Genomic DNA, 25,036 nt, shown 5'->3' on the forward strand with positions numbered 1-25,036 from the left:
CCTCTCAGAATAAGAGGGGTTAGGCCAATAATCCACCACGCGGATTGGCAGACTTCACACACACAGAGAAAAAAGAAAATTCTCTGGTATGCAGGTTTCCTCACGATGATTTCCGATAGCTTATCACGGCTTTAGAACACGGCTATTTAGAACTCAGGAGTAATTAAATATTTTAAGTGGCTGACCCGGCAAACGTTGGCCTCTACCATAGTAAAAAAATCTTTCGTACTCAAATACTAAAATGTGAACTAAAAATTAAAACTATAAAGACAGAAGTTGCACACTCAATGAAAACATACCAAAAGCATATTCGTAAACATACAATCAACTTGCAAGGAACCTAATGATGAAGGAACCTGGTACAACTTTCAAAAGGCTCAAGAGACGAGCACCGCAAGATGTCATGAGATAGACACTACATTATTATATTTGGGCAAATCACTGGATTTTGCACCTAACACGCCTTAATACAATTACTTAAAATCCCGCTGAATGTCTCACGACAGATTGCATGAATAATGTGAGACTAAAAAAAAACTAAAATACTGGTTACAAAATGGGGGTATACGGGTCATACCTATCAAATATACAAAAAATACAAAAAACGCAATAACTATCGGTCGGCCTTTCTAGGGGACTGTTAACACAAACACCGTGACACACAATCTTTATCTATATCTACTAATATTACAACTGCAACTCATAGAAAAAGCTACATGAGTGAAATCACAAGGTACACCTAAATAATAACAGTTATGCGAGATAAACATATAAGTTTTTAGCTGGTTTAATGTTTTTTTTTTGTGTTTATTGTTTACAAGATGACCCTTGACTACAATCTCACCTGATGGTAAGTAATGATGCAGTCTAAGATGGAAGCAGGCTAACTAGGAGGAGGATGAAAATCGACACCCCCTTAAAGGTGATGAGTTGAGGTTGGATGAGTTTTTCTAAAGATGTTATTTATTTTTTGTCATGAACCAAGCAGTATCAGCGTGTGAACTGGCAAGCGATCTCCATCACGTGTCACGGTAAGACTTGGTCATTAACTATCGACGAATTTTCCAGCAATTTACTCTGAGTACATAATTGCGTACACGTCAAAGTTAATAGAAGAGGAACTTGTGATAGACAGCGACCGAGTATCGGATAATTCAACATGAATTCCAAAGAATTTAATATATTTGAAAGCCTCAAAGTCAAAAGCTATTAAGTGGACGGACATGAAATTCATAAAATTCAAAATGATTTCAAGTAGGTTGGCTTGTCAAGTCTGTCTGTTTGTATTGAATAGTGACTACCATTGGATCGGAAGACAGAAGCTGCTTAGAAGAGCTGGCATGAAACTCAACAGTTTTTTTTTTAATAATAATCATTTCCAAAAATTACAATATTAAAAATTGATGATAAAATAATTACAATATACCTCCCGTGTGCAAGCTGATCCAATGGCCTTTAAGTATTTTTGTTAATTATATAGTAATTCGATTTATATAAATGATTTTTAAGACATTGCTAAAAAAAGACATGCCCTACCAGACTTCTTTGGTAATCTACAAAATTGATTAAATTTATGCAGGTCCAAAATCGCTTTGAAGATCTTGTTTAAAAGAATACAGCCCTATGAATGATTTTGCACTTTTCGAAGGCGATAATCCAGGTCTCGTCTAGATAAGTCTAGGGTAATGCCAATCATAGCACCCACACTTTATACAGGGTTTTCGCTTAGGTATTTAAAGGAGAATAATATTTAAAGATTCAGCTAATATTTTTTTAATTATACTGAAAGCCATCTAAAAATCTATTTAAGATTTTGCAAGGTTGAATAAAACCAGAGTGGTGTAATCATCCTACATTATCTGCCTACTTAAAAGTAAAATAAGAAATAATATTAAAAATCTCAAACCCTTAAGACAATCGTTTAGTCATGCTATGAAAATGAATAACAATTTCGAACCAAAAACATTTTAATATTAAACTCTAAGCTCTTTTTTTATGGAGTTCGTTGACATTTTTTTCTACTATAATAGATATACCTAATTGGTAAGAGTTATAACTTATAACATTAGTGACATTTACATGGACTAATTTAATGCTGCATGAATTATTAAAATTGGCCCACGCATTTCGTAACTAGAGCGCCACAAAGTACCGACTTACAAACTGACATTTATGCATAAATACATGAAGTAACTAAAGAAAATGTTAGGTTCTGTAATTTAGAAAAAAATTAAGTAGATTTTCGAAGAAGATTTGAATTTGAGGCAAGACTCCTTGATGGAAAAATCTGTGCAACTCGAGGCATTTACTTGTTTTATATGAAACTAGCTGACGCCGCGCGGTTTTACTCGCGTGGTTCCCATTTCCGTAGGAATAAGGAGATAATATATAGCCTATAGCCTTTCTCAATAAATGGGCTATCTAACACAGAAAGAATTTTTCAAATCGGACCAGTAGTTCCTGAGATTAGCGCGTTCAATAAAACAAACAAACAAACTCTTCAGTTTTATAATATTAGCATAGATGACCGTTTTAAATATTTAAAATATCAACGAAAAATATGTAAAATCCTTCATCGTTTTTCAATAATCTTCACATGTTAGTCTTACTTGGTTATTATCAATGCTTACTTTTATAAGTAAAGAAACAAGTTTGGATATCGACGCACATATCCGAAAGTTATGGCTGAGCATACGACTATATTTGTACGTCAAAATATTTTCGATTCGGGATTAAACTAAACAGTGGCCTTGAATTTAAGCTCCAACTTTATGAGTAATATGTTTGTGTAAAATAACTCTTACATAAATTTTATTAAAAATGGTTATTGGTATCGAAAGTTCTATAAACTTCGCATTTTCTCTGGAGTTGTTAGGAATGCCTTGGTTAGATGTTTCTGGTATTTCCAGTTCATGCCAGATTAGTCTAAATTAGCTTTTTTTGTCGGTAGTTCAGCCAGTTAGTTGGCTAGTTTCCACCCTACCGACATACATACTGACAGTAAGCAATTTAGCTTAGGAACTTCAATAAAGGGTAGGACGTATCTTAAGTGCTTTAAGTTTTGTGGTCCTAATAAATTGTCACACTTCTAAGCCAGCAATCAGCTACTGAGACTGCATAGTTGCTTGAAATAAGATGAAATTCAAGCGCTAACGTGTCGTTAATAAAAAAATATAATAGATAAATATTTATATGTATATTTTTGATTAAATTACACGTATATCGAATTTTGTTGGTGATCGTTTGATTGCTCTTTTAAGGCCATAATCGATGCGCAGGTCCAAGTTCAAGGTACCGTTAATACGGCGCCGACAGGTTCTCGCCTAATACTAACAGCAATCAAGATTATGACCATACTAAAGTATTTGGTCGGGCAATCATTATTTCCTACTAGCTGTGGTCCGCGGTTTCATCCACGTTCATTGTGGCAATATCGGAATAAATAGTAGTTGATGTGGTATTTCAGATTATAATCTATCCGTGATTGTATGTCAAATGTTCATCTAACCAATCTTCCACATTTATAATAGGTATTGATTTAATTATACGAGTTAACTGAATAACTACCACGATGATTGAGAAAATTGTTTTAGTTGTAAATAAAGCTCTTTGTTAAGCTTCTTATGCTTAATTAACACACTGCTTGATAAAGATCTAATTACTATATTCAATATTATAGCAACAGAATTTTGTTAAGGATATGTACTGTATCTAATAATAATCATAAACGCCTTAATACAGCGTTGAAACGGATATAAAGAAAAGAACATAAAAAGAGACAAGTATTTACAAAATGGTGTTCTTTTGATCAGTTTGAATTTGTATTTTTGTAAATCTGTTTGAACGCGCTTATAGGCCTGACCTCTATGATAAGTTTTTAAATATTTTCGTTATATATTTCGAGTGTTACATAAGATGTATATAACACAGGCTCACTACGACGTTTCGTCATGTCACCTCAATATCACTAAGCTCTGAACGGTTCAGCCTAACACGATTCTGATAGTAGAGACATGCTACATTGTTATCCGCTGTAATGCATGTTAATCCGATATGCTTACGATATTTATGAACGTATGGCCATATCGTGATCATGTATAAATATGCCCCACAATTGCATTTCGTCATTACTATCCCACAAAACTCGCAATGTTACTTACGATATTGTGACTTACGATATAATGCGTGATTTTGATTCTATTACGCACAGATAAATATTTCTGATGGCTATGAATTCATAAATATAAATTCCTAAGAACATGACGGCCTCCGTGGCGCAGTGGTATGCGCGGTGGATTTACAAATCGGAGGTCCTGGGTTCGATCCCCGGCTGGACAGATTGAGATTTTCTTAATTAGTCCAGGTCTGGCTGGTGGGAGGCTTCGGCTGTGGCTAGTTACCACCCTACCGGCAAAGACGTACCGCCAAGCGATTTAGCGTTCCGGTACGAGGTAGTGTAGAAACCGAAAGGAGTGTGGATTTTCATCCTCCTCCTAACAAGTTAGCTCGCTTCCATCTTAGATTGCATCATCACTTACCATCCGGTGAGATGGTAATCAAGAGCTAACTTGTAAAGAATTAAAAAAAAAAACACTAGCAATGTTACTGACTTACGATATAATACGTGATTTTGATTATATTGCGCATTACATAAATATTTCTGAATTCATAAACATAAATTCCTAACATGAGAATTGGTAGAGATTCACCAACAGAATTTTGTGGAAACACCAACGTTGTTATTAGCTATTCAAGCTCGAAGTTGTTTCGTGAATGTAGCATTATTTACTCGTATAGACCAGGCACCGTTTGTAAAAACAAAAGCCACGAATAACGGGTGTTTTATACCGAGGCAGATAATGCACGCTACTCGTAGCATTACAACGAGAACTCGCTACTCCCCTAGCTTTTAAAAAAGTTGCCAACACGCCTCCATAGACTGGCGTACAATAATTGCAACATACGGCTCACCCTATCCTATCATCATACCGCAATGCATTAAAGCGATCGTTGCATTGCCGGCAAAAAACGTCGCAATTAACTGAGGGCAGTTTATCAATACATATAAATAAAATTGAAGTGTCTGTCTGTGATTACAAGATAACTTTGTTTTTCCAAGTTTTATAGTGTTACTTCGAGTTAGTTAGTGTGTTTTGACGGCCTCCGTGGCGCAGTGGTATGCGCGGTTATTTACAGATCGATCCCCGGCTGGGCTGATTGAGGTTTTCTTAATTAGTCCAGGTCTGGCGGGGGGGAAAATTCGGCCGTGACTAGTTACCACCTTACCGGCAAAGACGTACCGCCAAGTGATTTAGCGTTCCGGTACGATGCCGTGTAGAAACCGTGTGGATTTTCATCCTCCTCCTAACAAGTTAGCCCGCTTCCATCTTAGACTGCATCATCACTTACCATTAGGTGAGATTGGAGTCAAGGGCTAACTTGTAAAGAATAAAAAAAAAAGTTTTTCAAGCGTTAGTTACGAGATAGTGATAGTGCTATTTACATGATACTCAAACACAATCAAACTTTTTAAAAATTTTTGTCTGTCTGTCTATCTGTATTTTAGTAGATAGAAAAGGTTATCGAGCAACATATATGCTACTTTTTATCCCGGAATAATTCATGGTTAACGCGGGATATGAAAAATTGAATTTCGCTAACGAAGTTGCGTGCGTCCACTAGTTTATTAATAAATTCTATCGGACAACCGTTCGGGTAGCTCGCCGATATTATCGAAAAGAAATATCTGATTCTGTAATTGTATATTTTAGTAAAATGTCGAAAAATTTTGTATTTTTATGCAGATTTATTTTGCATTGAAAACTTCATGTATACTAAAAACCGAGGGGTGATAAAAGGAACGATTACAAAACAAAAAATACTTTTTCATTTTAAATTTTCTTTAATTTATCCATGTTCGTCTGTATATTAACGACAATCTCCGGAACTTCTTCATAATTAAGGTTTACAGGTAGATTAGACTAAGCCTGTATTATATTTCATCGAGGGCGAAGATAAGGAAAAAAGTTATTAAAAAACTAACTCCAAGTTGCGGGCGTCTGCTTTATCAGTAACTAACTCTTGTACTAACTACTCGTACTTTATATCTCAACTAGAAATTTAGTTACATATTATTTTTAATATTTGAGTTTATCTTAGATTTATTTTTATATCAGTGACTAACTCTTGTACTAACTACTCGTACTTTATATCTCAACTAGAAATTCAGTTACATATTATTTTTAATATTTGAGTTTACATTAGATGTGTATTATTTGTATGTCAGTAACTTACTCTTGTACTAACTACTCTTACTTTATATATCAACTAGAGTTTCAGTAACCTAATATTATTTTTAATATTTGAGTTTATATTAGATGTGTATCATTTGCTTTAAAGGAACCAGATTTATTTTTAACCAACTTCCAAAAAGGACGGGGTTTTTTGTTGTTATGTTTGGCTGTATATTTTTTGGAAACTCATACTCTTAATGGAATGGAATGGAATGCATGGAAACTTACCACGAATTAATTACCTACTTAATATCTAAATTCGATGATTTCAATTAAAGAAGAAAAATAACAAAATAACAATAGTTTATTTACATAAATGTAAATGTAGTTATATTTTAGAAATATCTAAGAATAACGGTATATAAATGTAAGAACTGATATCATATATATCTTGGCATATTATCGAGTTAGATAAAGTTCAAGTTAAAGTAAAAAACCATGTCCGAGTATAACGTAGAGGACTTGAGCGAACTTCTAACAAGGAAGGGCTAAGTTGCCGCAAAGCCACATTTTGTTCTATATTATGTTTGTATTTCAAGAGATAAGCTAACAAATCCTGTTTGAAAGCGGTCGACTTTTACAAGTTACTTCAGTAAAGAAGAAAATGTACAGGATAAGAAAAACTACTGATTTTAATGTTATCTTGAATGCAAGTACTTTTATAAACTAATATATAATATATATAATATATAATATATTATAACGATATCAAACCTATACAATTATAATAGTTGTTTCACTAGATTATTATAATAATAACTACTTGTATTATAAGGGCTTGAATAATTGAAATATTATCGAGTTTTCATCATATATCCGATACTATTATCAAGTTTTCCTTAAAGATTAAAAGCTAAAGTTTAGAAAATTATAGGCTTTAGATAAAAAAGGGAATTATGATCATAATATTACTACTTTACTCAGGAATTCGACAATTCTGTTGATATATCATAAAAATGTATAAGCATACTGCATCATTATTTTGAATCATGCATTAAAGGAAAGTGCATCGCAAAATACTTATAATTCTTTTTATAAATGAAATAAGAATAAATGAAATAAGAATATAATAAACTAGCAGAACTCGACGGTTTCATCCGCGTAGTTCCCATTCCCATGGGAATACGGGGATAGGCTATGTTATATCTTGATAATGTAGCTTTTTTTGATTCTATTTAATTCTTACAAGTTAGCCCTTGATTACAACCTCACCTGATATTAAGTTATGATTCAATCTAAGATGGAAGCGAGCTAACTTGTTACAAGTAGGAAGAAATTCCATACCCCTATCGGTTTCTACATGACATCGTACCGGAACGCTAAATCGCTTGGCGGTAGGCGCCAGCCAGACCAATTAAGAAAATCTCAATCAATCGGTCCAGCCGGGAATCGATCCTAGGACCTCCGTCTTGTAATTCCACCGCGCATACCACTGCGCCACGGAGGCCGTCGGAGCTTTCTACTGGTGAAAAAAAATTCAATTCCTCCCAGTAGTTTTAAGTGTTTCCGTTACATAAAAAAATACAAATCTTTCCTCTTTATAATATTAGTGTAGATATTGATAAAAACATATCATACTAATATTATAAACGCGAAAGTGTGTATGGATGTTTGTTACTCTTTAACACCGCAATTACTGAACCGATTTTGCTGAAATTTAAAACGAAGATAGGTAATAATTGGATTAACACATAGACTACTTTTCATCCCGGAAAAATCCATCGTTCCCACGGGGTTTGTGAAAAACTGAATTTCACGCGGACGGAGTCGCGGGCGTCCGCTAGTTTGGATATATTTTACAATTAGTCGGAAAGTCTTTGTCACTTCTAAAGTGGGAAAGTCCTGAACTAGGATCGAACCCATGATCCCTAAGCGTGAGTTCTGCACTCTAACTGTAGAGCTATGGAGGCTTCAACTTAAAGCGAAGTTAACTTAACGTAACGACTAGACATTGCTTTTGCACAACTGTAATAATATTATATTAATTTCCCCACAATTGATTCAAACTGTCTCGACTCAAACAACTTGTTTGTGAGCTTTGGTATACAATAATATATTCAACGATGCAGTTACAGTTCAAAAGTTAGTTGTATAGAGAAACATTCAAGAAACTTGCAAGTTTACTTCAAATAGATTATATTCCCGTGCATATAAAGTAAACGGCATGTGGTTTACAAGTCAAACAAAATAAATATACATCGGGAAGCGGGCGTAAAGCGAGGCACTTTTCAATTTCCGTCGCCGTATAAATAAAATAGGAACTCAATATCGAATTCCCCTATTCATTACTTTTGCGAAAGCAATTTTAAGAGATTTTATGTGCAGATTTGTAAACCCTTTTTTTTGGGTTTAAAAACCTTCCCCGAGGCAGTAATTTGTCGGCGCACGTGTTGTATCAGCCAGAACGAAAAGGCTGCAGAATTTTTCGTTGCGTTGTCTGGGGTAACGATTAGGGTATCTTTAATCGCGCTCAGGACGATACAAACCAACAAATGGTAGTCGTTTTTTTAGAGTTTAATGACTGAAATTGTATTTTTCGTCTTTTGATTATTATTTTTCTATTATTTACACATAATACGAGTAAAGTATATCTATCGAAGATATTGGAACTGTACTTTATCCGTTTGTTGATTGAAAGTGTATATTTTGTTTGGCAATTACAAAATGTATTTTACAAGACAGTCATTTGAGTGTGAATTTAACAAAAATAATGAACTTTTTAGTATTGTGCACACACAGATAGGCATATGTGCTTTTCTATTTATTTTTTTCTCTTCTCTTTTTTGTATCTTATTTGTGTGCAATAAAGAATTAAAATAAATAAATAAATAAATAGAATATGTAACTACGAATAATGAATTTCATATTTATGGAAATCTTGTAAAATAATAATACTTAACTTACGTAATTGATGTTTTGGTCAATTTACTTTATAATAGACTCACACAAATTATTGGATAATTAAATACTATTTATCTAGAAACTTTTCCTGGAATATCTATAAAAAACAGTAGGTACTTTTAGGAAATATGTGATATTTTTGTTATTTCTATAATAACCAACGTAATTACCTATTAATTAAAAAGAGCGTAAAAAAGAGTAAACGCCTATTTACATCAAATGTGATATAGATAAATCGACATCGACAAGGGTTTTATAACAACTGTTACGTGCATAATTTGTACAGAAATAGATCAATACAAGCTCTGTATGTTTTTGCTTTTCAATAACTACCTATGTGATGTTGAAAATAAAACTGTACATAAACAATATTTTGTTATTGTATTATGCATATTACTTTATTATTCCTAATAAATCATTATATAAAGGTTGTATTTATGATATAATATAAATCTTTAAAAGCGAAAGTCAAATCATGCGTAAGCTTTCGGAGCGGTGTTGCTACACTACTGCTTTATTTTACGACTCAATCGGGAATTGCTGCGTCGCATACTCATTCATAGAAAAATTGGAGCAGTTCATAAAAAACTCACGCTATGCCGCTACGTCAGTGGGGCTCGTAAGTCACTAACACGAGCGCCCTCGTGCGCAGTGTAATACGGAGCATACCATTACGGAACACAGTTTAGGAGAATAATAAACACTTAAAAACAATAAAAAACAAATTAAAGTCGGTCACACGATCGGGGGGGTGGGGGGTTACTGCGCTGTTTTGTAGAAATTGCTAGCGATCACGCTATCGGCGCTACCTGCCCGTGCAAGTGAAGTACCGGGAAGCGGTGAGGGCTCACGGCGTCCTCGGGTCGCGCGGCACCGTAAGGGCGGAGGTCGAGCGATGCAATCGCAACGGTATCGGTCAGTGACCGCGGGTCGTGCACCGAGCCGAGCACCGAGCACCGAGCGAACCTCTCGCAGTCGGAGGTGTTGAGTCGAGTGACCGCGCGGCAGAGGCAGAACGCGCGCGGACCGGCCGCCCTCCGCAGGCGATTTGATGCCCTCCTCGCGACGCCGCTGCGCGCGCACTCCGCGCGCTGGATAATGCCGCCCTATCCCACGGCGAGATATCGAGTTATCCGCCGCGGGTGGCTATCGCATTTAACCCTGCCTGTTTCCTTGCTACACATTAAAAACTCATATCGCATCGCCTCCGACAGTCGTGACATGACATCTTGCTCGATAATTTATTTAATATGATAACTTTAATGAGTTCTTCGGATAGTGATCGTTTAGAAGAATAACCGCTACACATTAATAATAGACATTATTGCATACCAAGTAGTAGAATAGTTGTTGACGTCTTTAAAATTTAATTTAAAATCGACAAGGAACATCCCTAAAGGGATTATAATTGGAGCATGCGTGGTGCGAGGGTGGTGTAGCGAGGGAGGAGCGCGGCGCGGGGGGGTCACCCGCGGGTGCGCTACAGCGGCGGTGATCTTGACACCGCGTATGCAAAGCCTATGCTGCTCCACTAAACTGCTCTAAAATATATGGTAAACACAACTTTCCATTTCAACTCGGAAAATAAGTTTTCTATTTGATAAATCCGATCCGATGTTATTTTGAATCACCTATATTAAAATAATAATAATTTTGAAACAATTGTTATAAATAAAGAAGTCGGCTCAAGACTACTGGCGAAACGAAACTACATTTTGAATTTCATTAAAAAGATAGTCTAATGTAAACATTTGACTTTTTACCACGGTAGTGGCAATATCACACTGGAATGCGATTTAACGTTTCGGTACGTATTCTACGAGTATACCAATAAGTCAATATTAGATATTCTTACTAAATATCGAATTTCATGAAGTTTTAATCCAAAGCAACGATCCACCGCCCACGCAATAACAGCCAGCGGCATCGGTTAATGGAAATCACAGATGTTTACTAAAATACAAGTTTTTTATAATAACCAAATTATTAAAATAATCTCTTAATTATGTAGTATACTCGTTTGAAAGATGAGTTGTTGCCTGCCACGTGGAATTCGGTTACTAACCGACTTCGAAAAGAGGAGGAAGTTTTATGTTGACCTATAACATGTAGGAACATATTTTCTTTAAATCTTTATTCTTTTTTCTATTTTTTATATTTAATTCTTTATTCTCTGTATTCTGTGCTAAGCTGCTCAAAAACATAAAACGGTTTAACCGATTTGAATGTTGTTTTTTGTTTGATTGCAAGAGTAGATCACCAAAAAAAATAACAAAAAATTAAAACAAACAATATTTTTTTAAGGAAAGTCGTTAATTCTTAGGCCACGTTGTACACTTGACATCTTTATCTCAGTTTACTGATATAAAAAAGCTTGCAAAGTGGATATAATGATAGCACCACAAGGATTTAAACCGAGAACCTCACCAATCAGTCGACCCACTAATCAATTGAGTTACAGGAGCTCTATTTCTTTGATGTATCACACTGCAAACATCCACCGTCCCGACGTGATGCTCTAGAGACGTCGCTGGGACGGGTTTAATAAATATAATATGTACAATACTTTTGGGATTCATGAAAACAACGTTTTTTTTTCGCAATATTTGCCGGAACAAGTGTGGATGACCCACCTGTACGTTAATTCTGTAATGTTACAGCGCTGTGTCATCGTACGTTTCCATAGCAACCTATAAACAATTTCTAAAATATTTATTTTTATAAGAAAAAGATATTATAAGGAATCTCCCTGGAAGCTCGGGCTTGGCCACGATCTCACCTGATGGTAAGCGTAGATGTGGCCTAAGGCGAGACGCGCTTGCCTTGTAGATGCCTATTCATTCTCTTCTTAAAGATTTGTAAGAAGAATCTAGGTTGTAAAAATTAGGAACATTGACTTCGGGAGCGAATTCCATACCCCAGCCATATAGGAAACGAAGAACAAAACCGCTTCGTACGAGTTCTAGGGATGTCAATGACATAGGGATGGAAACCTTGCAGTGCGATAATATAATGGTGACGGTGGTACTGGCTCAAATTACTCCTGTGTACACTCTCTCAGTATGAATGTAAAATGCCATACCGGAATAAAAATAATACACAGACACACTAATACGCTAATACGCAGAGCCTAATCCTACTATGCGCTTATTACTCGTTAACCTGAGGCATAGATATTAATCCTGTAGTTACACCAGCAACCACACTCTTCGGACTAGAACTCAATGCTACTCATCATCATCCTTATCTGCCTATTTTGAGGGTTCATATGTCCAGGCCTTTCTTCTTGCAGGAGGAGAAAAGAAAGCTTTTGAGAAAGGCTTATTATAGTGTTAATGATATAAAAGCTTGGTGTTAAACTGTAACATACGACTGTGTGCCTAATATTACATAAGTTTGTAAAATGGTGGTAAACAAAAAAGCCTTGGCTGAGTTTGTTGTGGGCTCTTCTCGGACCAAGACGTGTTTGGAACCCTCGTAACTTTAATTTTAAGTTTTCGACTATTATTACCACCATTAGATTAAATTAAATTATGACATAATTTTGACCTTTCGAAAGTGCTTGTAAACTAAGCCTAATTGAAATAAATGAATTTCGACTCTTGACTTTGAAACTTAGGCCCACACTGCTTCAATGCAGGTTGGCGGGCTTAAGATTACTCTTTGATTCTATAACGATCACTATCAGATGTTTATTATAATAAACACAGGCTTAACGTGCTCCGTGGTACGGGGACCACCACCAAATTGCTACTTGATGGCAAAAATAAATATGGCGGTAGTATTTTTTGATAGCCATGATAGCCCAATGGTTATGACCTCTGCCTTCGATTCGGAGTGCGTAGGTTCAAATCCGGTCCGGGTATGCACCTCCATCTTTTCAGTTATGTGCATCATAATAAATTAAATATCACGTATCTTAAACGGTGAAGGAAAAACATCGTGAGAAACCCTGTATACCTGAGCCTTACCCCTCTCATTTTGAGAAGAGACTCGTGCTTAACACTGATCTATTATGGCTACTAAAATAACTCTACTACTAATGTGTTTTAATAATTATGTTTACATTTAGATTATTCGACGTAGGGGTAGCTTGGTTTGTGTTAATTTATTTTCCCTTATACGGGGAATTCTGAAATACCGTGTCAAGGCCAGCATTTTATTTTTTTTAATTTTAAGCCGCATAATATCTTTTATACCATACATTTATAATAGGTAGGTAGGCTGTACTGTAACCAAATTGTAACAGTTGTTATTTACCTGTAAGTAATTAGTTTGTTGAATGTATCACTGTTGTTAGATTTATACCTATTCTATTTAGTATTATAGATATTTACATTAGCTTCTATGTTAATACCAGTATATATCAATAAGTCTTTATCAATATTATATAATAAATAGTGTGAAAGTATATTTAACGTGTATTTAGTAAACTCCGACCAAATTCTGTGATATGTGATACAGACTGTGTATTGTGTAACCTGAAATATATGTAAAAGTTAGCACACACGGTTAAAATAAATGTAATAATTAATGAAATCACTTGATAAATAACTTTTCACCGTCGATATCTCTCCCTCAATACGTGTTACCGAGTATATATGTATATACTCATACCATATATACGTTGTCCATCGTTCGGTCCTATTTCATTACTACCTACCCCCAGCCGGACGCATAATGTGCATAATATTCAAATTGGTTTCAATCTCGTAATGAAACACAATCCCATAATGAAGACCGTTTCTGCGTCGATAATATTCGACAAAGCGCATACGAAGCAGTGTGAAGGAGCAGTAGGCGTTCAAAATTGGGCATTTTATAGCAAAGGGACCGTAGAAAGTAATTATTATATTACACTACGGTACCTACGTATATATCGAGAGATACTATGTGACCTCATTGTATTTAGCACCATCGACAATTTCTATGTATAGATAGACTATACATTTTCTAATAATCAGTAACAAACACGTCGCAAATGTTAATCTTAACATAATTATAGGTTCGAAATTGTAGTACAGTTATTGCGCTGATTCAATCTATGTACTATTATAAAATCGACCGTTTGTATCATTAGATGTTTGTTACTCAATTACGCAGAGAATCACGAATCTTGAAAAAAATTGCCACTAAAGTATAGGTAGATTGTAATATTTAATCTAGTAATACATAGGCTTCTTTTATCCTTACCCGCTTTTGCTTGCTTTTTATACTTACCCGATCTTAGTCGTACGAAGAATCATCTCAATCACGTAGGATTTTAAAGAAACAAGCCGCATCACAATGAGCCCAGAAGTTTAGAAGCTTGTTTTTCGTTGTTTTTATTCTTTACATGTTAGCCATTTACTACAATCTCACCTGATTGTAGTCAAGAGTGATGATGCAATCTAAGTTGGAAGTGGGCAAACTTGTTAGGAGGAGGATGAAAATTGACGAAAAATTATTTTGAAAATCTACACCCCTTTCAGTTTTTAGACGACTCGTACCGAAACGCTAAATCACTTGGCGGTCCGTCTTTGTCGGTAGGGTGGTATCTATCACGGCCGAAGCCTTTCACTAGCCAGATCTGGACAAATTAAAAAAATCTCAATCCACCCAGCGGGGAATCGAACCAATGACCTACATCTTGTAAATCCACTTATTTTTTACGCCAGGGTTTGAACATATAAATTCATCGCTGAAACACTTACTTATACACGTAACTATAACATAAAGTCACGTATCAAGCCAGAATAATCTCATCCGTCTACGAACCTCGGTTAAAAGGAAAACGACAGTAATAAAATGTATTGATACGTTTAAAAGACGCATGTGCTTAATAAAACATACGGTGTAAGATGGTGTAAGTGCGATGGTGTAGAGTGTAGAACGATCGGGTGAGACGGGCGTATGGACAGACGGGACGTGTGGTATACGAAATCCTTGGCGCGTGACTTTCTTTCACGCGCCATCGACTTTTTGGTATGTACACGGCTATACCGTGTACCGAGACTTACGGACGTCGTAAAGTTCCATACACGAATACTCGGGACGTGTGACCTATAACTTGGGCCGATCTAACGCGTGTGGCCTGCTGAACTTGCATAATTTAGAGTTATGATATAATTTTACTTTGTAAAGGTAAAGAGTGTTAATAATACTAGCAGACATGCGGCTTCACTTATTTAGTACCCGTTTTCAAGGGATTATGGGGAAGAAATAGCTTGTGTATATTACTCGGTGAAGATGTAGCTTTCTGTTGGTAAAGTTCAGTAGATCCACAGACTTACAAACTTTACCTTTTTCTTATTAGCCTCTGATAAGCCTCCAGGATTAGCAATGTGATGAAAATATTTAAAATAATGATGATGCCTTCCGAATAAGGTAATATTCTCTGCATCTACATATAATCAAACTTGACGTTTTATTAGTGATCGCAAAAGCACAAAGCCAAGTGTTTTCTGTTCAGTTAAACGCTTTCGAAAATTGTTATCTGATGGTCATGTTTAAAAAAATAGATCACCAATATTAGGGGAAAACAATAACACCAGCATGTCCAGAGTGGTAATTTTTTGGGCATTAACCTATATGGACAAAGCTAAACACAAACCGTTGTGCTTGGAGGTCTATGCGAGAGGCCTATGTCCAGCAATGGACGTCCATCGGCTGATAAGAAAAAGAACAAAGTTAACTTGGCATGACAAGTTTTTGGTATATATTTACTAGACTCGCGTTTTACCACATATTATATACAGACTTACGGACATCGTAAAGTTCCATACTAGAATACATCCGGACGTGCTATCTATAAATTGAGCGAAATCGAACCCGTGTGACCTATTTCATGTAAACTTTGAAGTATCAGAGTATCTATCTATATTCTTTTCACCGACCGCTTCGATCCGTAAAAGTTACATGCATAGTTTATAACTATCGACGTAGTGTGAAATGTGACTTGTTGATTGCATCGTGTTAAGTATACTAATTTAATTAGTACATTGTACTATACTACAACTTCTTGATGAGTATAGTTTACCAACAAGGAAATTAGAAATGAAGGTAGGAAACGCATGTCTTTTCTTAACTGATTTATTTTAAATTATGTATGATTTGTTTACAAAATGTTATAAAAAATGTGTTAAAATATTTTAACTATATCTGATTGTTCTAAGCTTATTAATCAAATTTATTTTCATTAATTCAAGAACAACTTAATTATTATTAGGTGTGAAATGACTAGTAATTTATAACCTCATTTTCATTTTGTTTGTTGGTAAACAGTACTCATCAACAAAGGCTGTAGTATAGGCATATTATTAGGAGAGGATGTTTTCTACAAGCTTAACTTTTATTAAATAATAACAAGTTTACGGTAAAGGTATTTTAATCAAATCTGCTAGGCATCGCAGATATCTGCACCGCTACGTCGTCGATATTCCTCGGATGCGTACTAAGTGGTTTATAGTACGCGCGTTAACAACTGAGTCTTAGGGCCATAAATCATTTCTCTATATCTATCTCGCTTGCACTTATGGGTCTTATGGAGCCGTCTAGTGAAGGGTGTAACAATGAAAGACATATTATCGATAAGTAAAGTTTATTATCGTATCTTGTTCACAAAATTAAAAAAATTAACAATATTTGATTTAATATAATACATATTTCATATTATATAATTATTAACTAAATAAAATTAATCTTCATCTGAGTCTTCATCATCAGAATCTTCGTCTTCTGCCAAATTTATTATAAGCGGCGCGTGATCTCTAATTAGAGCTTTTTGTAAATCTTTGTTTTGAAGTTCTTCGGCATGCCTAACACATTTGGCCCAGTCTTCTCGTGTGACATTTTCTATGGCTCGGTGGAGGTGATTTTCGACATCTGCTATCTTGAAGGTATTATTATTCTTCGCAACTTCTCCCTTTACTTGTGCCCAAATTAATTCTATTGGGTTATATTGACAGTGATATGGAGGGAGCCTTATTACTTCATGACCTCGTTCATTTGCCAGATGGTCTAAAGCGTAGACCTTCTGCGGGTTACTGGCTTTTACTTTTCTTATTAATTCTTCAATAATTTCGTTGCTGGAATATGGAATCTTTTTCTTTGTCAACCATTCTTGAATTTCAGCTTTCCTCGTGTTTCTTGTGGGTATCTTTTCCAACTGTATCGAATGATAGCTTGCGTTATCGACAATTATAACTGAGGGCTCTTCAAGTAGATTCAGGAATTCGGAAAACCATGCCATATATGTTTCGCCATCCATTTCTGTGTGGTAATCAGCATCCTTTGATTTCACCGCTTTAAATATTAGCTTCGCATCTGGAACGAAGCCAGTCCTTGCAGAACCCGCATGGCAAACTATTAATCTTTGGCCTTTTCCCACAGGCTGATTCTTGAAACCTCCTTCATCGTTGCTTCCAAGCCACATCCTCTTTCTTGCATGGTTTTGATTAATCCATGTTTCGTCTAGATAGAAACGTGGTCGCTGATCGTTAGTTCTTCTAAGTAAATCCAATTTCCTTAAAAAGTCCATTCTAGCACAAACAATATCAGTTCTTTCCATTAAATATTTACGTCCTTCGCTATTTTTCTTATACTGGAACCCAACCTCCTTCAGTAGTATTCTCATTGAAGTGTTGCCGCATTTAAAATCGGGTAATTGTTCACGGAATTTTTCTAAAATTTTCGCCACGGATGGATACTCTCCATTCTCATAAAATGAAGCTACAGTTCGCTTCAACACACTTTTATCAAAATCGTCAATATTAGTGACGGTTTGTGGTTTCTTAAAATTTGTTCTTGGTATACAGGTACTGCCTGATTGTGATACTTCCGTCTTGATTCGGTCCACTGTCGCTCTGCTCACACCACAAACAAATGCGGCCATTTCACGTGGTTTGTTGAAATTTAGAGAAGCCACTTTATTCGGATCACTTTTCAATTCATTGAGAAACAGGAATACGTTGTGAATCAGTGTTCGAGCTTGAGGGCTAATATCGCCATGTAATTTCTTCAGATCAACGTTAGAAAATAAAGTATCCATAGTGCGCAACGAGTAACACATGAATGTATTTATTTAATTGCAGTAAACACATTTATAGCAAAAAAAATACGCAATGCAATTACATTAGAAACCGACCAATCAGAATCGTCCAAATCATTATTGACTCATCATTAGCACGTGCGCAGGTAGCCGTTTATCGATAATTAGGGTGCGCAGGTAGGCGCGCTGCACATTCCTATCTTTTTTGACTTTTATGACCGGACGACTCAGATGATAACGCGCATACTATAGTTCCTCTTTCCCTATACGCACTGCAAAGATGTGGAATGCTCTTCCAGTTTCCGTTTTACCCACCACCTAGAATATGGGTCAAGTCAAGTGTACCTAAATAGAAACGAAGTTATGAGGTAACAAACATTAAAAAAAAAACGCGTCGAATTGAGAAACTCCTCGTTTTTTTGAAATCGGTTTAAATACATTGTTCGTAAATATTCAATTTATTCAAATTCGAAATTTCCCTTAATTTGAGTGGGTACTTTCGTCACCGATTTTGAGGGTATTCGGTAAAACCACCTATCCGCGCTCGGAGCTGTGACCGCGCCGCCGTCGCCTGTCCGCCAAATGTGTTGTCTACGATTCGCCTCTTCGTTCGTCGGTCATTTTTTCGTCTCCTGTTTTCGCTGCCCGTTAATTCGAGACGGGCGTTCAATTCGTGTAGCAATAATCTTCGATTATTTGACATTTGACTTTGTTTAATACTTTGTGATAAAAAGACACGGTGTGCCAAGGCCGCGGCCAAGTGTGTGAGCGCGTCATCGACGTGTTGGCGTGGGAGCTGGACACCAGCAGTTAGGCAGACGAAGATCATCGAAAGGTGGGTGGTTTGTTTGAATTGTAGGTGACATTGTAGTCAAGGGCTAACTTGTAAAGAATAAAAAAAAAATACCTTTCATTTCGATGATAGAAGCCTGCCCATATGAATGGAGGAAAAATTCGAACATACTCCTTTAACCAGCGCCTATTCCTACATTCGTGTATACCTATACAGTCCATGAAATTCATTCCCTGGGGGAATCTCCCACACACACATTTATTTTTAATTTTAATCATTTATTATAACGAGCTTTAATAAACAATCGAACAGGTTTTACGTTAATTTTATAACTCAACATTATCAGTATAATATTATTTTGATATTTATACGGCAGGTTTAGTGAGTTCGGTGGGGTCGCCTCCCCGCCCGTCGCCCCTCGGCGAAAGGGTTTTGTTTTCTTTATAAACAACAGTGAAGGTGCTGTTAACGACTCCACGAACAAATACGAAATTCGATCTACCATTACGCATACCAATAGCTCCCCTACGTAAAAGTATTGTCTTCCTTCCAATCTGATCGCCTCCGTATTTACTCCGAAACTTCACTCACTATTGTATACTAATCTACTTCAAACAACACCCACTTATGACAGCTCCCTAAAGGAATATTTTCCAATTTGGTCGCATTGCTTTCTATTGGTCGTTGGTACGGTTAAGTTCACCGCTTTACTGATTATTATAAAGTTTGTATGATCGCGCTAATCTCATAAATTTTCAGGGTTCGAATTTCGTCTGAAAAAATTCGTTTTGTTGTAGACAGTTCATCACGAGCGGTCATCGGAGCAAAGCATCATTGAAAAGTATGGCAACAGAGAAGAAAGTGAGAAGCTTTTTAGTCATTTTTGTGTAGATATTAAAACTTAACGTTTTATAACTCAGATGGTACTACTAGGATCGCTAGGCGAGCAGATTTGATACGCAAAAGCAAGTTTATAAGTACACACTACAAAATTAATTTTCAGCAAAATTGGGAATATTTAGTGTTTTTTTTTACAAGTTAGCCCTTGACTCGACAATCTCACCTGATGGTTAGTGATGATGCAATCTAAGATGAAAACGAGCTAGCTAGTTAGAAGGAGGATGAAAATCCGAACCCCTTTCGGGTTCTACACCACATCGTATCGGGACGCAATCGCTTGGGGGTATGTCTTTGTCGATAGGGTGGTAACTAGCCACGGCCGAAGCCTCCCACAAGCTGACCTGGACAAATTAAGAAAACTTCAATCGGCCCAGCCGGGGATCGAAGGCAGGGCCACCGTCTTCTAAATCCACCGCGCATACCACGCGCCACAGTGGATGTCAAAACAAAGTTTAGTTTAATACAAAATTAATTTTGAGCAAAATTGGGAATCTTTATTGTTTTATTTGTAAAAACATAATGTGTAACTGTTTTATCGTCTATTGGGAACGTTTTTAGTGACGGTGCTACCATTAACTAGACTAAAAAATAAAAAAAAAAACCGTCGTCCGATAAAAAATAAGTAATCCAAGTATTTCTATTGAAGGTCCATGACGTGACATAAACGTCAAGCAAGAATTTTGTTTGTCACCCGACGCTCCCGATCATCCGATAACGTGAGCATAACCACAATGTAACTAATATTGAAATCTGTTCGATATTTGTTTCTAATAAATATGTTAACATGTAAATCCTTATCTCTCAGTATTATGAATATAAGGAGATTGTATTTCGTGTAACCGTTAAAGTATTAATGTAAAAAAAATCAATTTTCAATATAGCATCAATATGATATCTCATTTGCCTATTGTAAGGCTTCTTAGAACGAAAGAATAAACGTTTAATTAAAAATTGTGCTACTCACCACAATGTTTAAGCACTATTGTAGCGTCCGATGCCTCAACCACCCGAGTAAGGCAAGACCAAAACTCAAGTAGCAAAAGCTTTAAACATTACATGTCATGTTTGTCCCTTATGTCAGTCACTGACGATCTAGTAATCTCACATGCCTACAGCGCTAACCGCTTGATATCCGATAAAACTGATCGTTGGCTGACATTAAGTCCCTAGTACCCTTGGTTAAGAATTTTAAGATCCAGCGTTCGATGCCCGAATAAGGTTACCAATAAAAAAAGTTTAATGCGTTTATTGTTTCATGATATTTTCAGTTGTACTCGTAGTCTAGACTGGGGATTAATGTGCCTCGGAGGTCACGTAAAGCAATTGGTCTTGTGTCTACTTTCTTTCACGTTGTGTTGGTATGCCCTCGCATTTGACTATACGAGTAAGAGAATAGAGAGAGGGAATACACTTATATTCTACCTCTACTACTACTATTTGAGAATACAATAACTGTATTTTAACATTTGCGCGACTACTAGATCGTCGTGTTCAATTCGATTGGATGGACATTATTATTACTATTAAAAGTGAATTCTATACGTACATCGTCGTCTACAGTTCGTGCGCTTAGCATGGTGCGGGTGACAGTTCGTTTCACTATTGAAAGTTTGTCGCGATTCACGAAAATAGTTCGTATAATGAACGTCTTAAGGCAACTGTCACCCCAACCATAGTACGAGTACAGTGCACATAGTATAGGTTAAAGCTTAAAGTGAGGACTATTTTTATTTTGTCTAGATAATAATTTGTCTATATAAAATCGTAGATATACATAAAATAAATGTAAGGACAAAATATAGTGTAGCTTGCGACGTCGTAGGGTAATAGAGAAGAGCGTCGAGTTATGGGTTTTGAATGAATTCGTTAGCAGAGTTCCAACTAGCGCTCCACCGATAGGGTGGCAAACTAAATCAAGTCTCTCCCAGGCTTTTAGTTCAAAACAAACACTGTTGATAAATTAAATGAATAGAAGAGCTTTAACCTCATTATTTATTATAGTAAATATATTATTTGAATTCTTAATATACATATAATGATTTGTTAATTTAACAATAACTCTATTGCACAATTTATTCAAAGTTGTTAATCAAACAAAGATTGTAATTCAATTTTTAGGCCATTAGCTCCCAGTTTGTTTCAAAACTAATATTCAATAGCAGATTGCAGATGCAACTTTGAACGGACTTTGGCACGTACAGCGATCATAATATTATTTGCAAAAGTGCTATTCTAAACTCTATCCTACCGTAATATGTGCTATAATTCTTTGCTCGGAATTGGCGTATTATCTTGCTATCTTTAGTCAACTGTAGCTTATTTTTTTATAAGTGTTTTGCTGAATAAAACTCAATTGTAAACGGTTGCTCTGGCATTCACGGCATTCACAGCAGCTACTTGTATTACAAAAGCAATCAATGCCGTAAAAAATGTTATAGAAGGTGAATTTCTATAGGTTTTTGATCTAAGAGAAAATAACAATATGACCAAAAGCGACGGCTTTTTTGAAACGCGATATTTTTCTAGGCAGCAAAGTAAAATGTTTGTAGTTTAGTATTCCATATAATAATGCGTCGTCATTTATGAATTTCTCATTTTCATGTTTCCCAGTGGAAAGTTACTTGAAGTAAGACTTGTTGTAGACGAAGAGCCAGCGACGGCCAGACCTTCGACATTTTATAAAAGCTGAAAGTTTTTCCGATCCGGATCCTCAACCGTTTAAGTATAAAGTGTAAATACTAATATTATAAAGCTGGAGAGTTTGTTTTTTTGTTTGTTTGTTTGATTGAACGCGCAAATCTCAGGAACTACTGGTCCGATTTGAAAAATTCTTTCTGTGTTAGATAGCCCATTTATCGAGGAAGGCTATATGGTATATATTATAACTGTATTCTTACGGAAACGAGAACCACACGGGTAAAACCGTGCGGCGACAGCTAGTTTTATATATTTTCCTCGGCATGATATGAGAAATTATTTCCACAACTCTTCGAGAAACAACAGTTAACATTTAAGATAAAACTTCAAGGGTTTCTACTGTCTAGTGAAGGGTTGCCATAAAGCCAGGTGCCTGGCGAACGGGGATATAATTTCTCATATTATACAGAGGAGAGCAAATATTACACTTTATACTGACGGTTGAGGGTCCTTGAAATTTGCTACCTCCTAAATTAACCACGGTTCAAACTCCACACTTGGCTGCGGTACCTATCTATAGTAAGAGCATGAGCTGACAAACTTTCAGCTTTTACAAAATGATGAAAGTCTGGGATTTACGGGCTCTTAGACTATTGGATGAATAATTGAACATCAGTAGAAGTTAAAAAATATTTTCACTTTAGCCGAATCCATAAAGAATTTTATAAATCATAAGCACAGACGGGCGACGATAAATAAAGGATAATTTATTTTCAGTCATCTACACCGCTTTATTTATGTCTTAAATCTTCTTTACTACGACATGGCATCTTATCATGATTAAAAAAAATAACTATACATCAGCTATTCTGTAGCTCCAATCATTTCATTTTATTATTTTATTAAAGTTGACTGATCTTACTGTAAATGATGAAGGTCATATCAATTTATTCAAGTAACATTCTACAGCATTGCTTGCAGGTGATCGGAATAAATTATTTTAGACTTTATTACAATCAAAAACCGGCCATGTGCGTGTCGAGCCACGCGCAGTATAGGGTTCCGCAGTTTTACACTATCGATGCAGATTAGAATTGTGATTTTTGGTTGGTGGACTACAACTCTTTAATTATTAATACTGTTATAGATTTTCTTTAAATTTCATTATATATACCACTTTTGTGATTTTTTAACGTATCCAAAAACAACCGTTTAGCTGGCACAGGACGGAGGACCCTAAACTTTAAACCTCAATATCACAAACCCTTTATCGAGAAAAGGATGTTAGACACTCAAATATTTCCTAAAACAGATATTCACATATCCTCATAACACATATCCAATGACAACTCACCGCGGACGGTCTGACAGATAGACGGACATAGCTAAACTATAAGTAATCCGTCCGTAGTCATCAAGGAACCCTTATGGGTTCCTTGATGACTATGGAACCTTAATAAATCGCCTGTTACTATTGAAATGTTAATACTTCAAATAAAATGATAGCACTACTGGAAATGTAAATACCTTAGGCGTACGATTTATGTGGCATCGGACCATTGTGCAGACACTGATTACCTTTTATGGAGATTTGGCGTCCTAGACAGCGCCCTGTGCCCCGTTTACATGCGAGTACCTACACCAACGGGTTGTATGGACGTAAAACTTTTATGCCTCTACCGCGTTTTACAGCGGGCCTTTTATTATTTAGTGAAAGGAGCGACGGTGATGTCATAAATCTCCGCTCCTGCGTGAACTTTCGCCTCTTATCTCGGCAAAGAAATTATGGAACTTCGTGCCTTCTTCTAGACAAAGTGTTTGGCTTTTCCGAATAGCGGGTCACTGAAAGCGTTTTAAAAATTAATGAAGAGATTCCTCAGGCGTCGGTAATTTATGACAGGTTGAAAGGCTTTCTTTTCGGCATGAGATACAACTTTTTTTTTCTAAATTCTTATGTCAAGCTATATAACTAGATATTTATACATACATAGCTGCCTAAACCAACATAAATAAAGTTAAACTTTTACTAAAATGTACCTACTATTAATAATTTCTTCCTATTGACATTTAATATTAATAATAATTTTATTATATTGTAATTTTTATGTGACTTATTTTAATGGCTTTTAGTTTATTGTAATCCAACATTTTTAGATATTAATTTGCATTGTATATTTTGACATTTCATTGCTGACAACACTGTAATTTTGACATAAGTTATTTTAATTAGTGAATGCTGTGATAACCTGTAATTAGCTGTGCAATAACTTAGTATATTAATGTAAATTATTGACATGTGACATTGTATCAGCTGTTGGTTGTCCTTATTAAATAAATAAATAAGTACCTACAATATATACCTACTCGTACTCGTAGGTAGGTGATTAGAACATTTTTTAATCAAGTTAAGATTAACTATTTTAACTAGTAAATTATTGTTTGACATATTTCGTTCCACCCCATTAATATCTGGAATCTTTGGTA

At 35.8% G+C, this 25,036-nt stretch overlaps 1 protein-coding gene across 4 annotated transcripts in view; it reads right to left on the reverse strand.

The window, feature by feature from the left end:
- LOC112046487 (teneurin-a) overlaps window positions 1–10,232 on the reverse strand; it is an 84,957-nt gene extending 74,725 nt beyond the window's left edge. Inside the window, exon 1 of one of the 4 annotated variants that reach the window (XM_052882008.1) lies at window positions 10,161–10,232. The gene's annotated coding sequence lies outside the window, so the exon portion shown is untranslated. Of the gene's footprint in view, window positions 1–9,787; window positions 9,923–10,003; window positions 10,123–10,160 lie in introns of those variants that run through there. The other 3 variants (XM_052882006.1, XM_052882009.1, XM_052882007.1) reach the window with 3 other exon arrangements.
- Between the last annotated feature and the right edge of the window lie 14,804 nt (window positions 10,233–25,036).

Source organism: Bicyclus anynana, chromosome 6 (assembly GCF_947172395.1).
Source record: "Bicyclus anynana chromosome 6, ilBicAnyn1.1, whole genome shotgun sequence".
NCBI classification, from domain to species: Eukaryota; Metazoa; Arthropoda; class Insecta; order Lepidoptera; family Nymphalidae; genus Bicyclus; species Bicyclus anynana.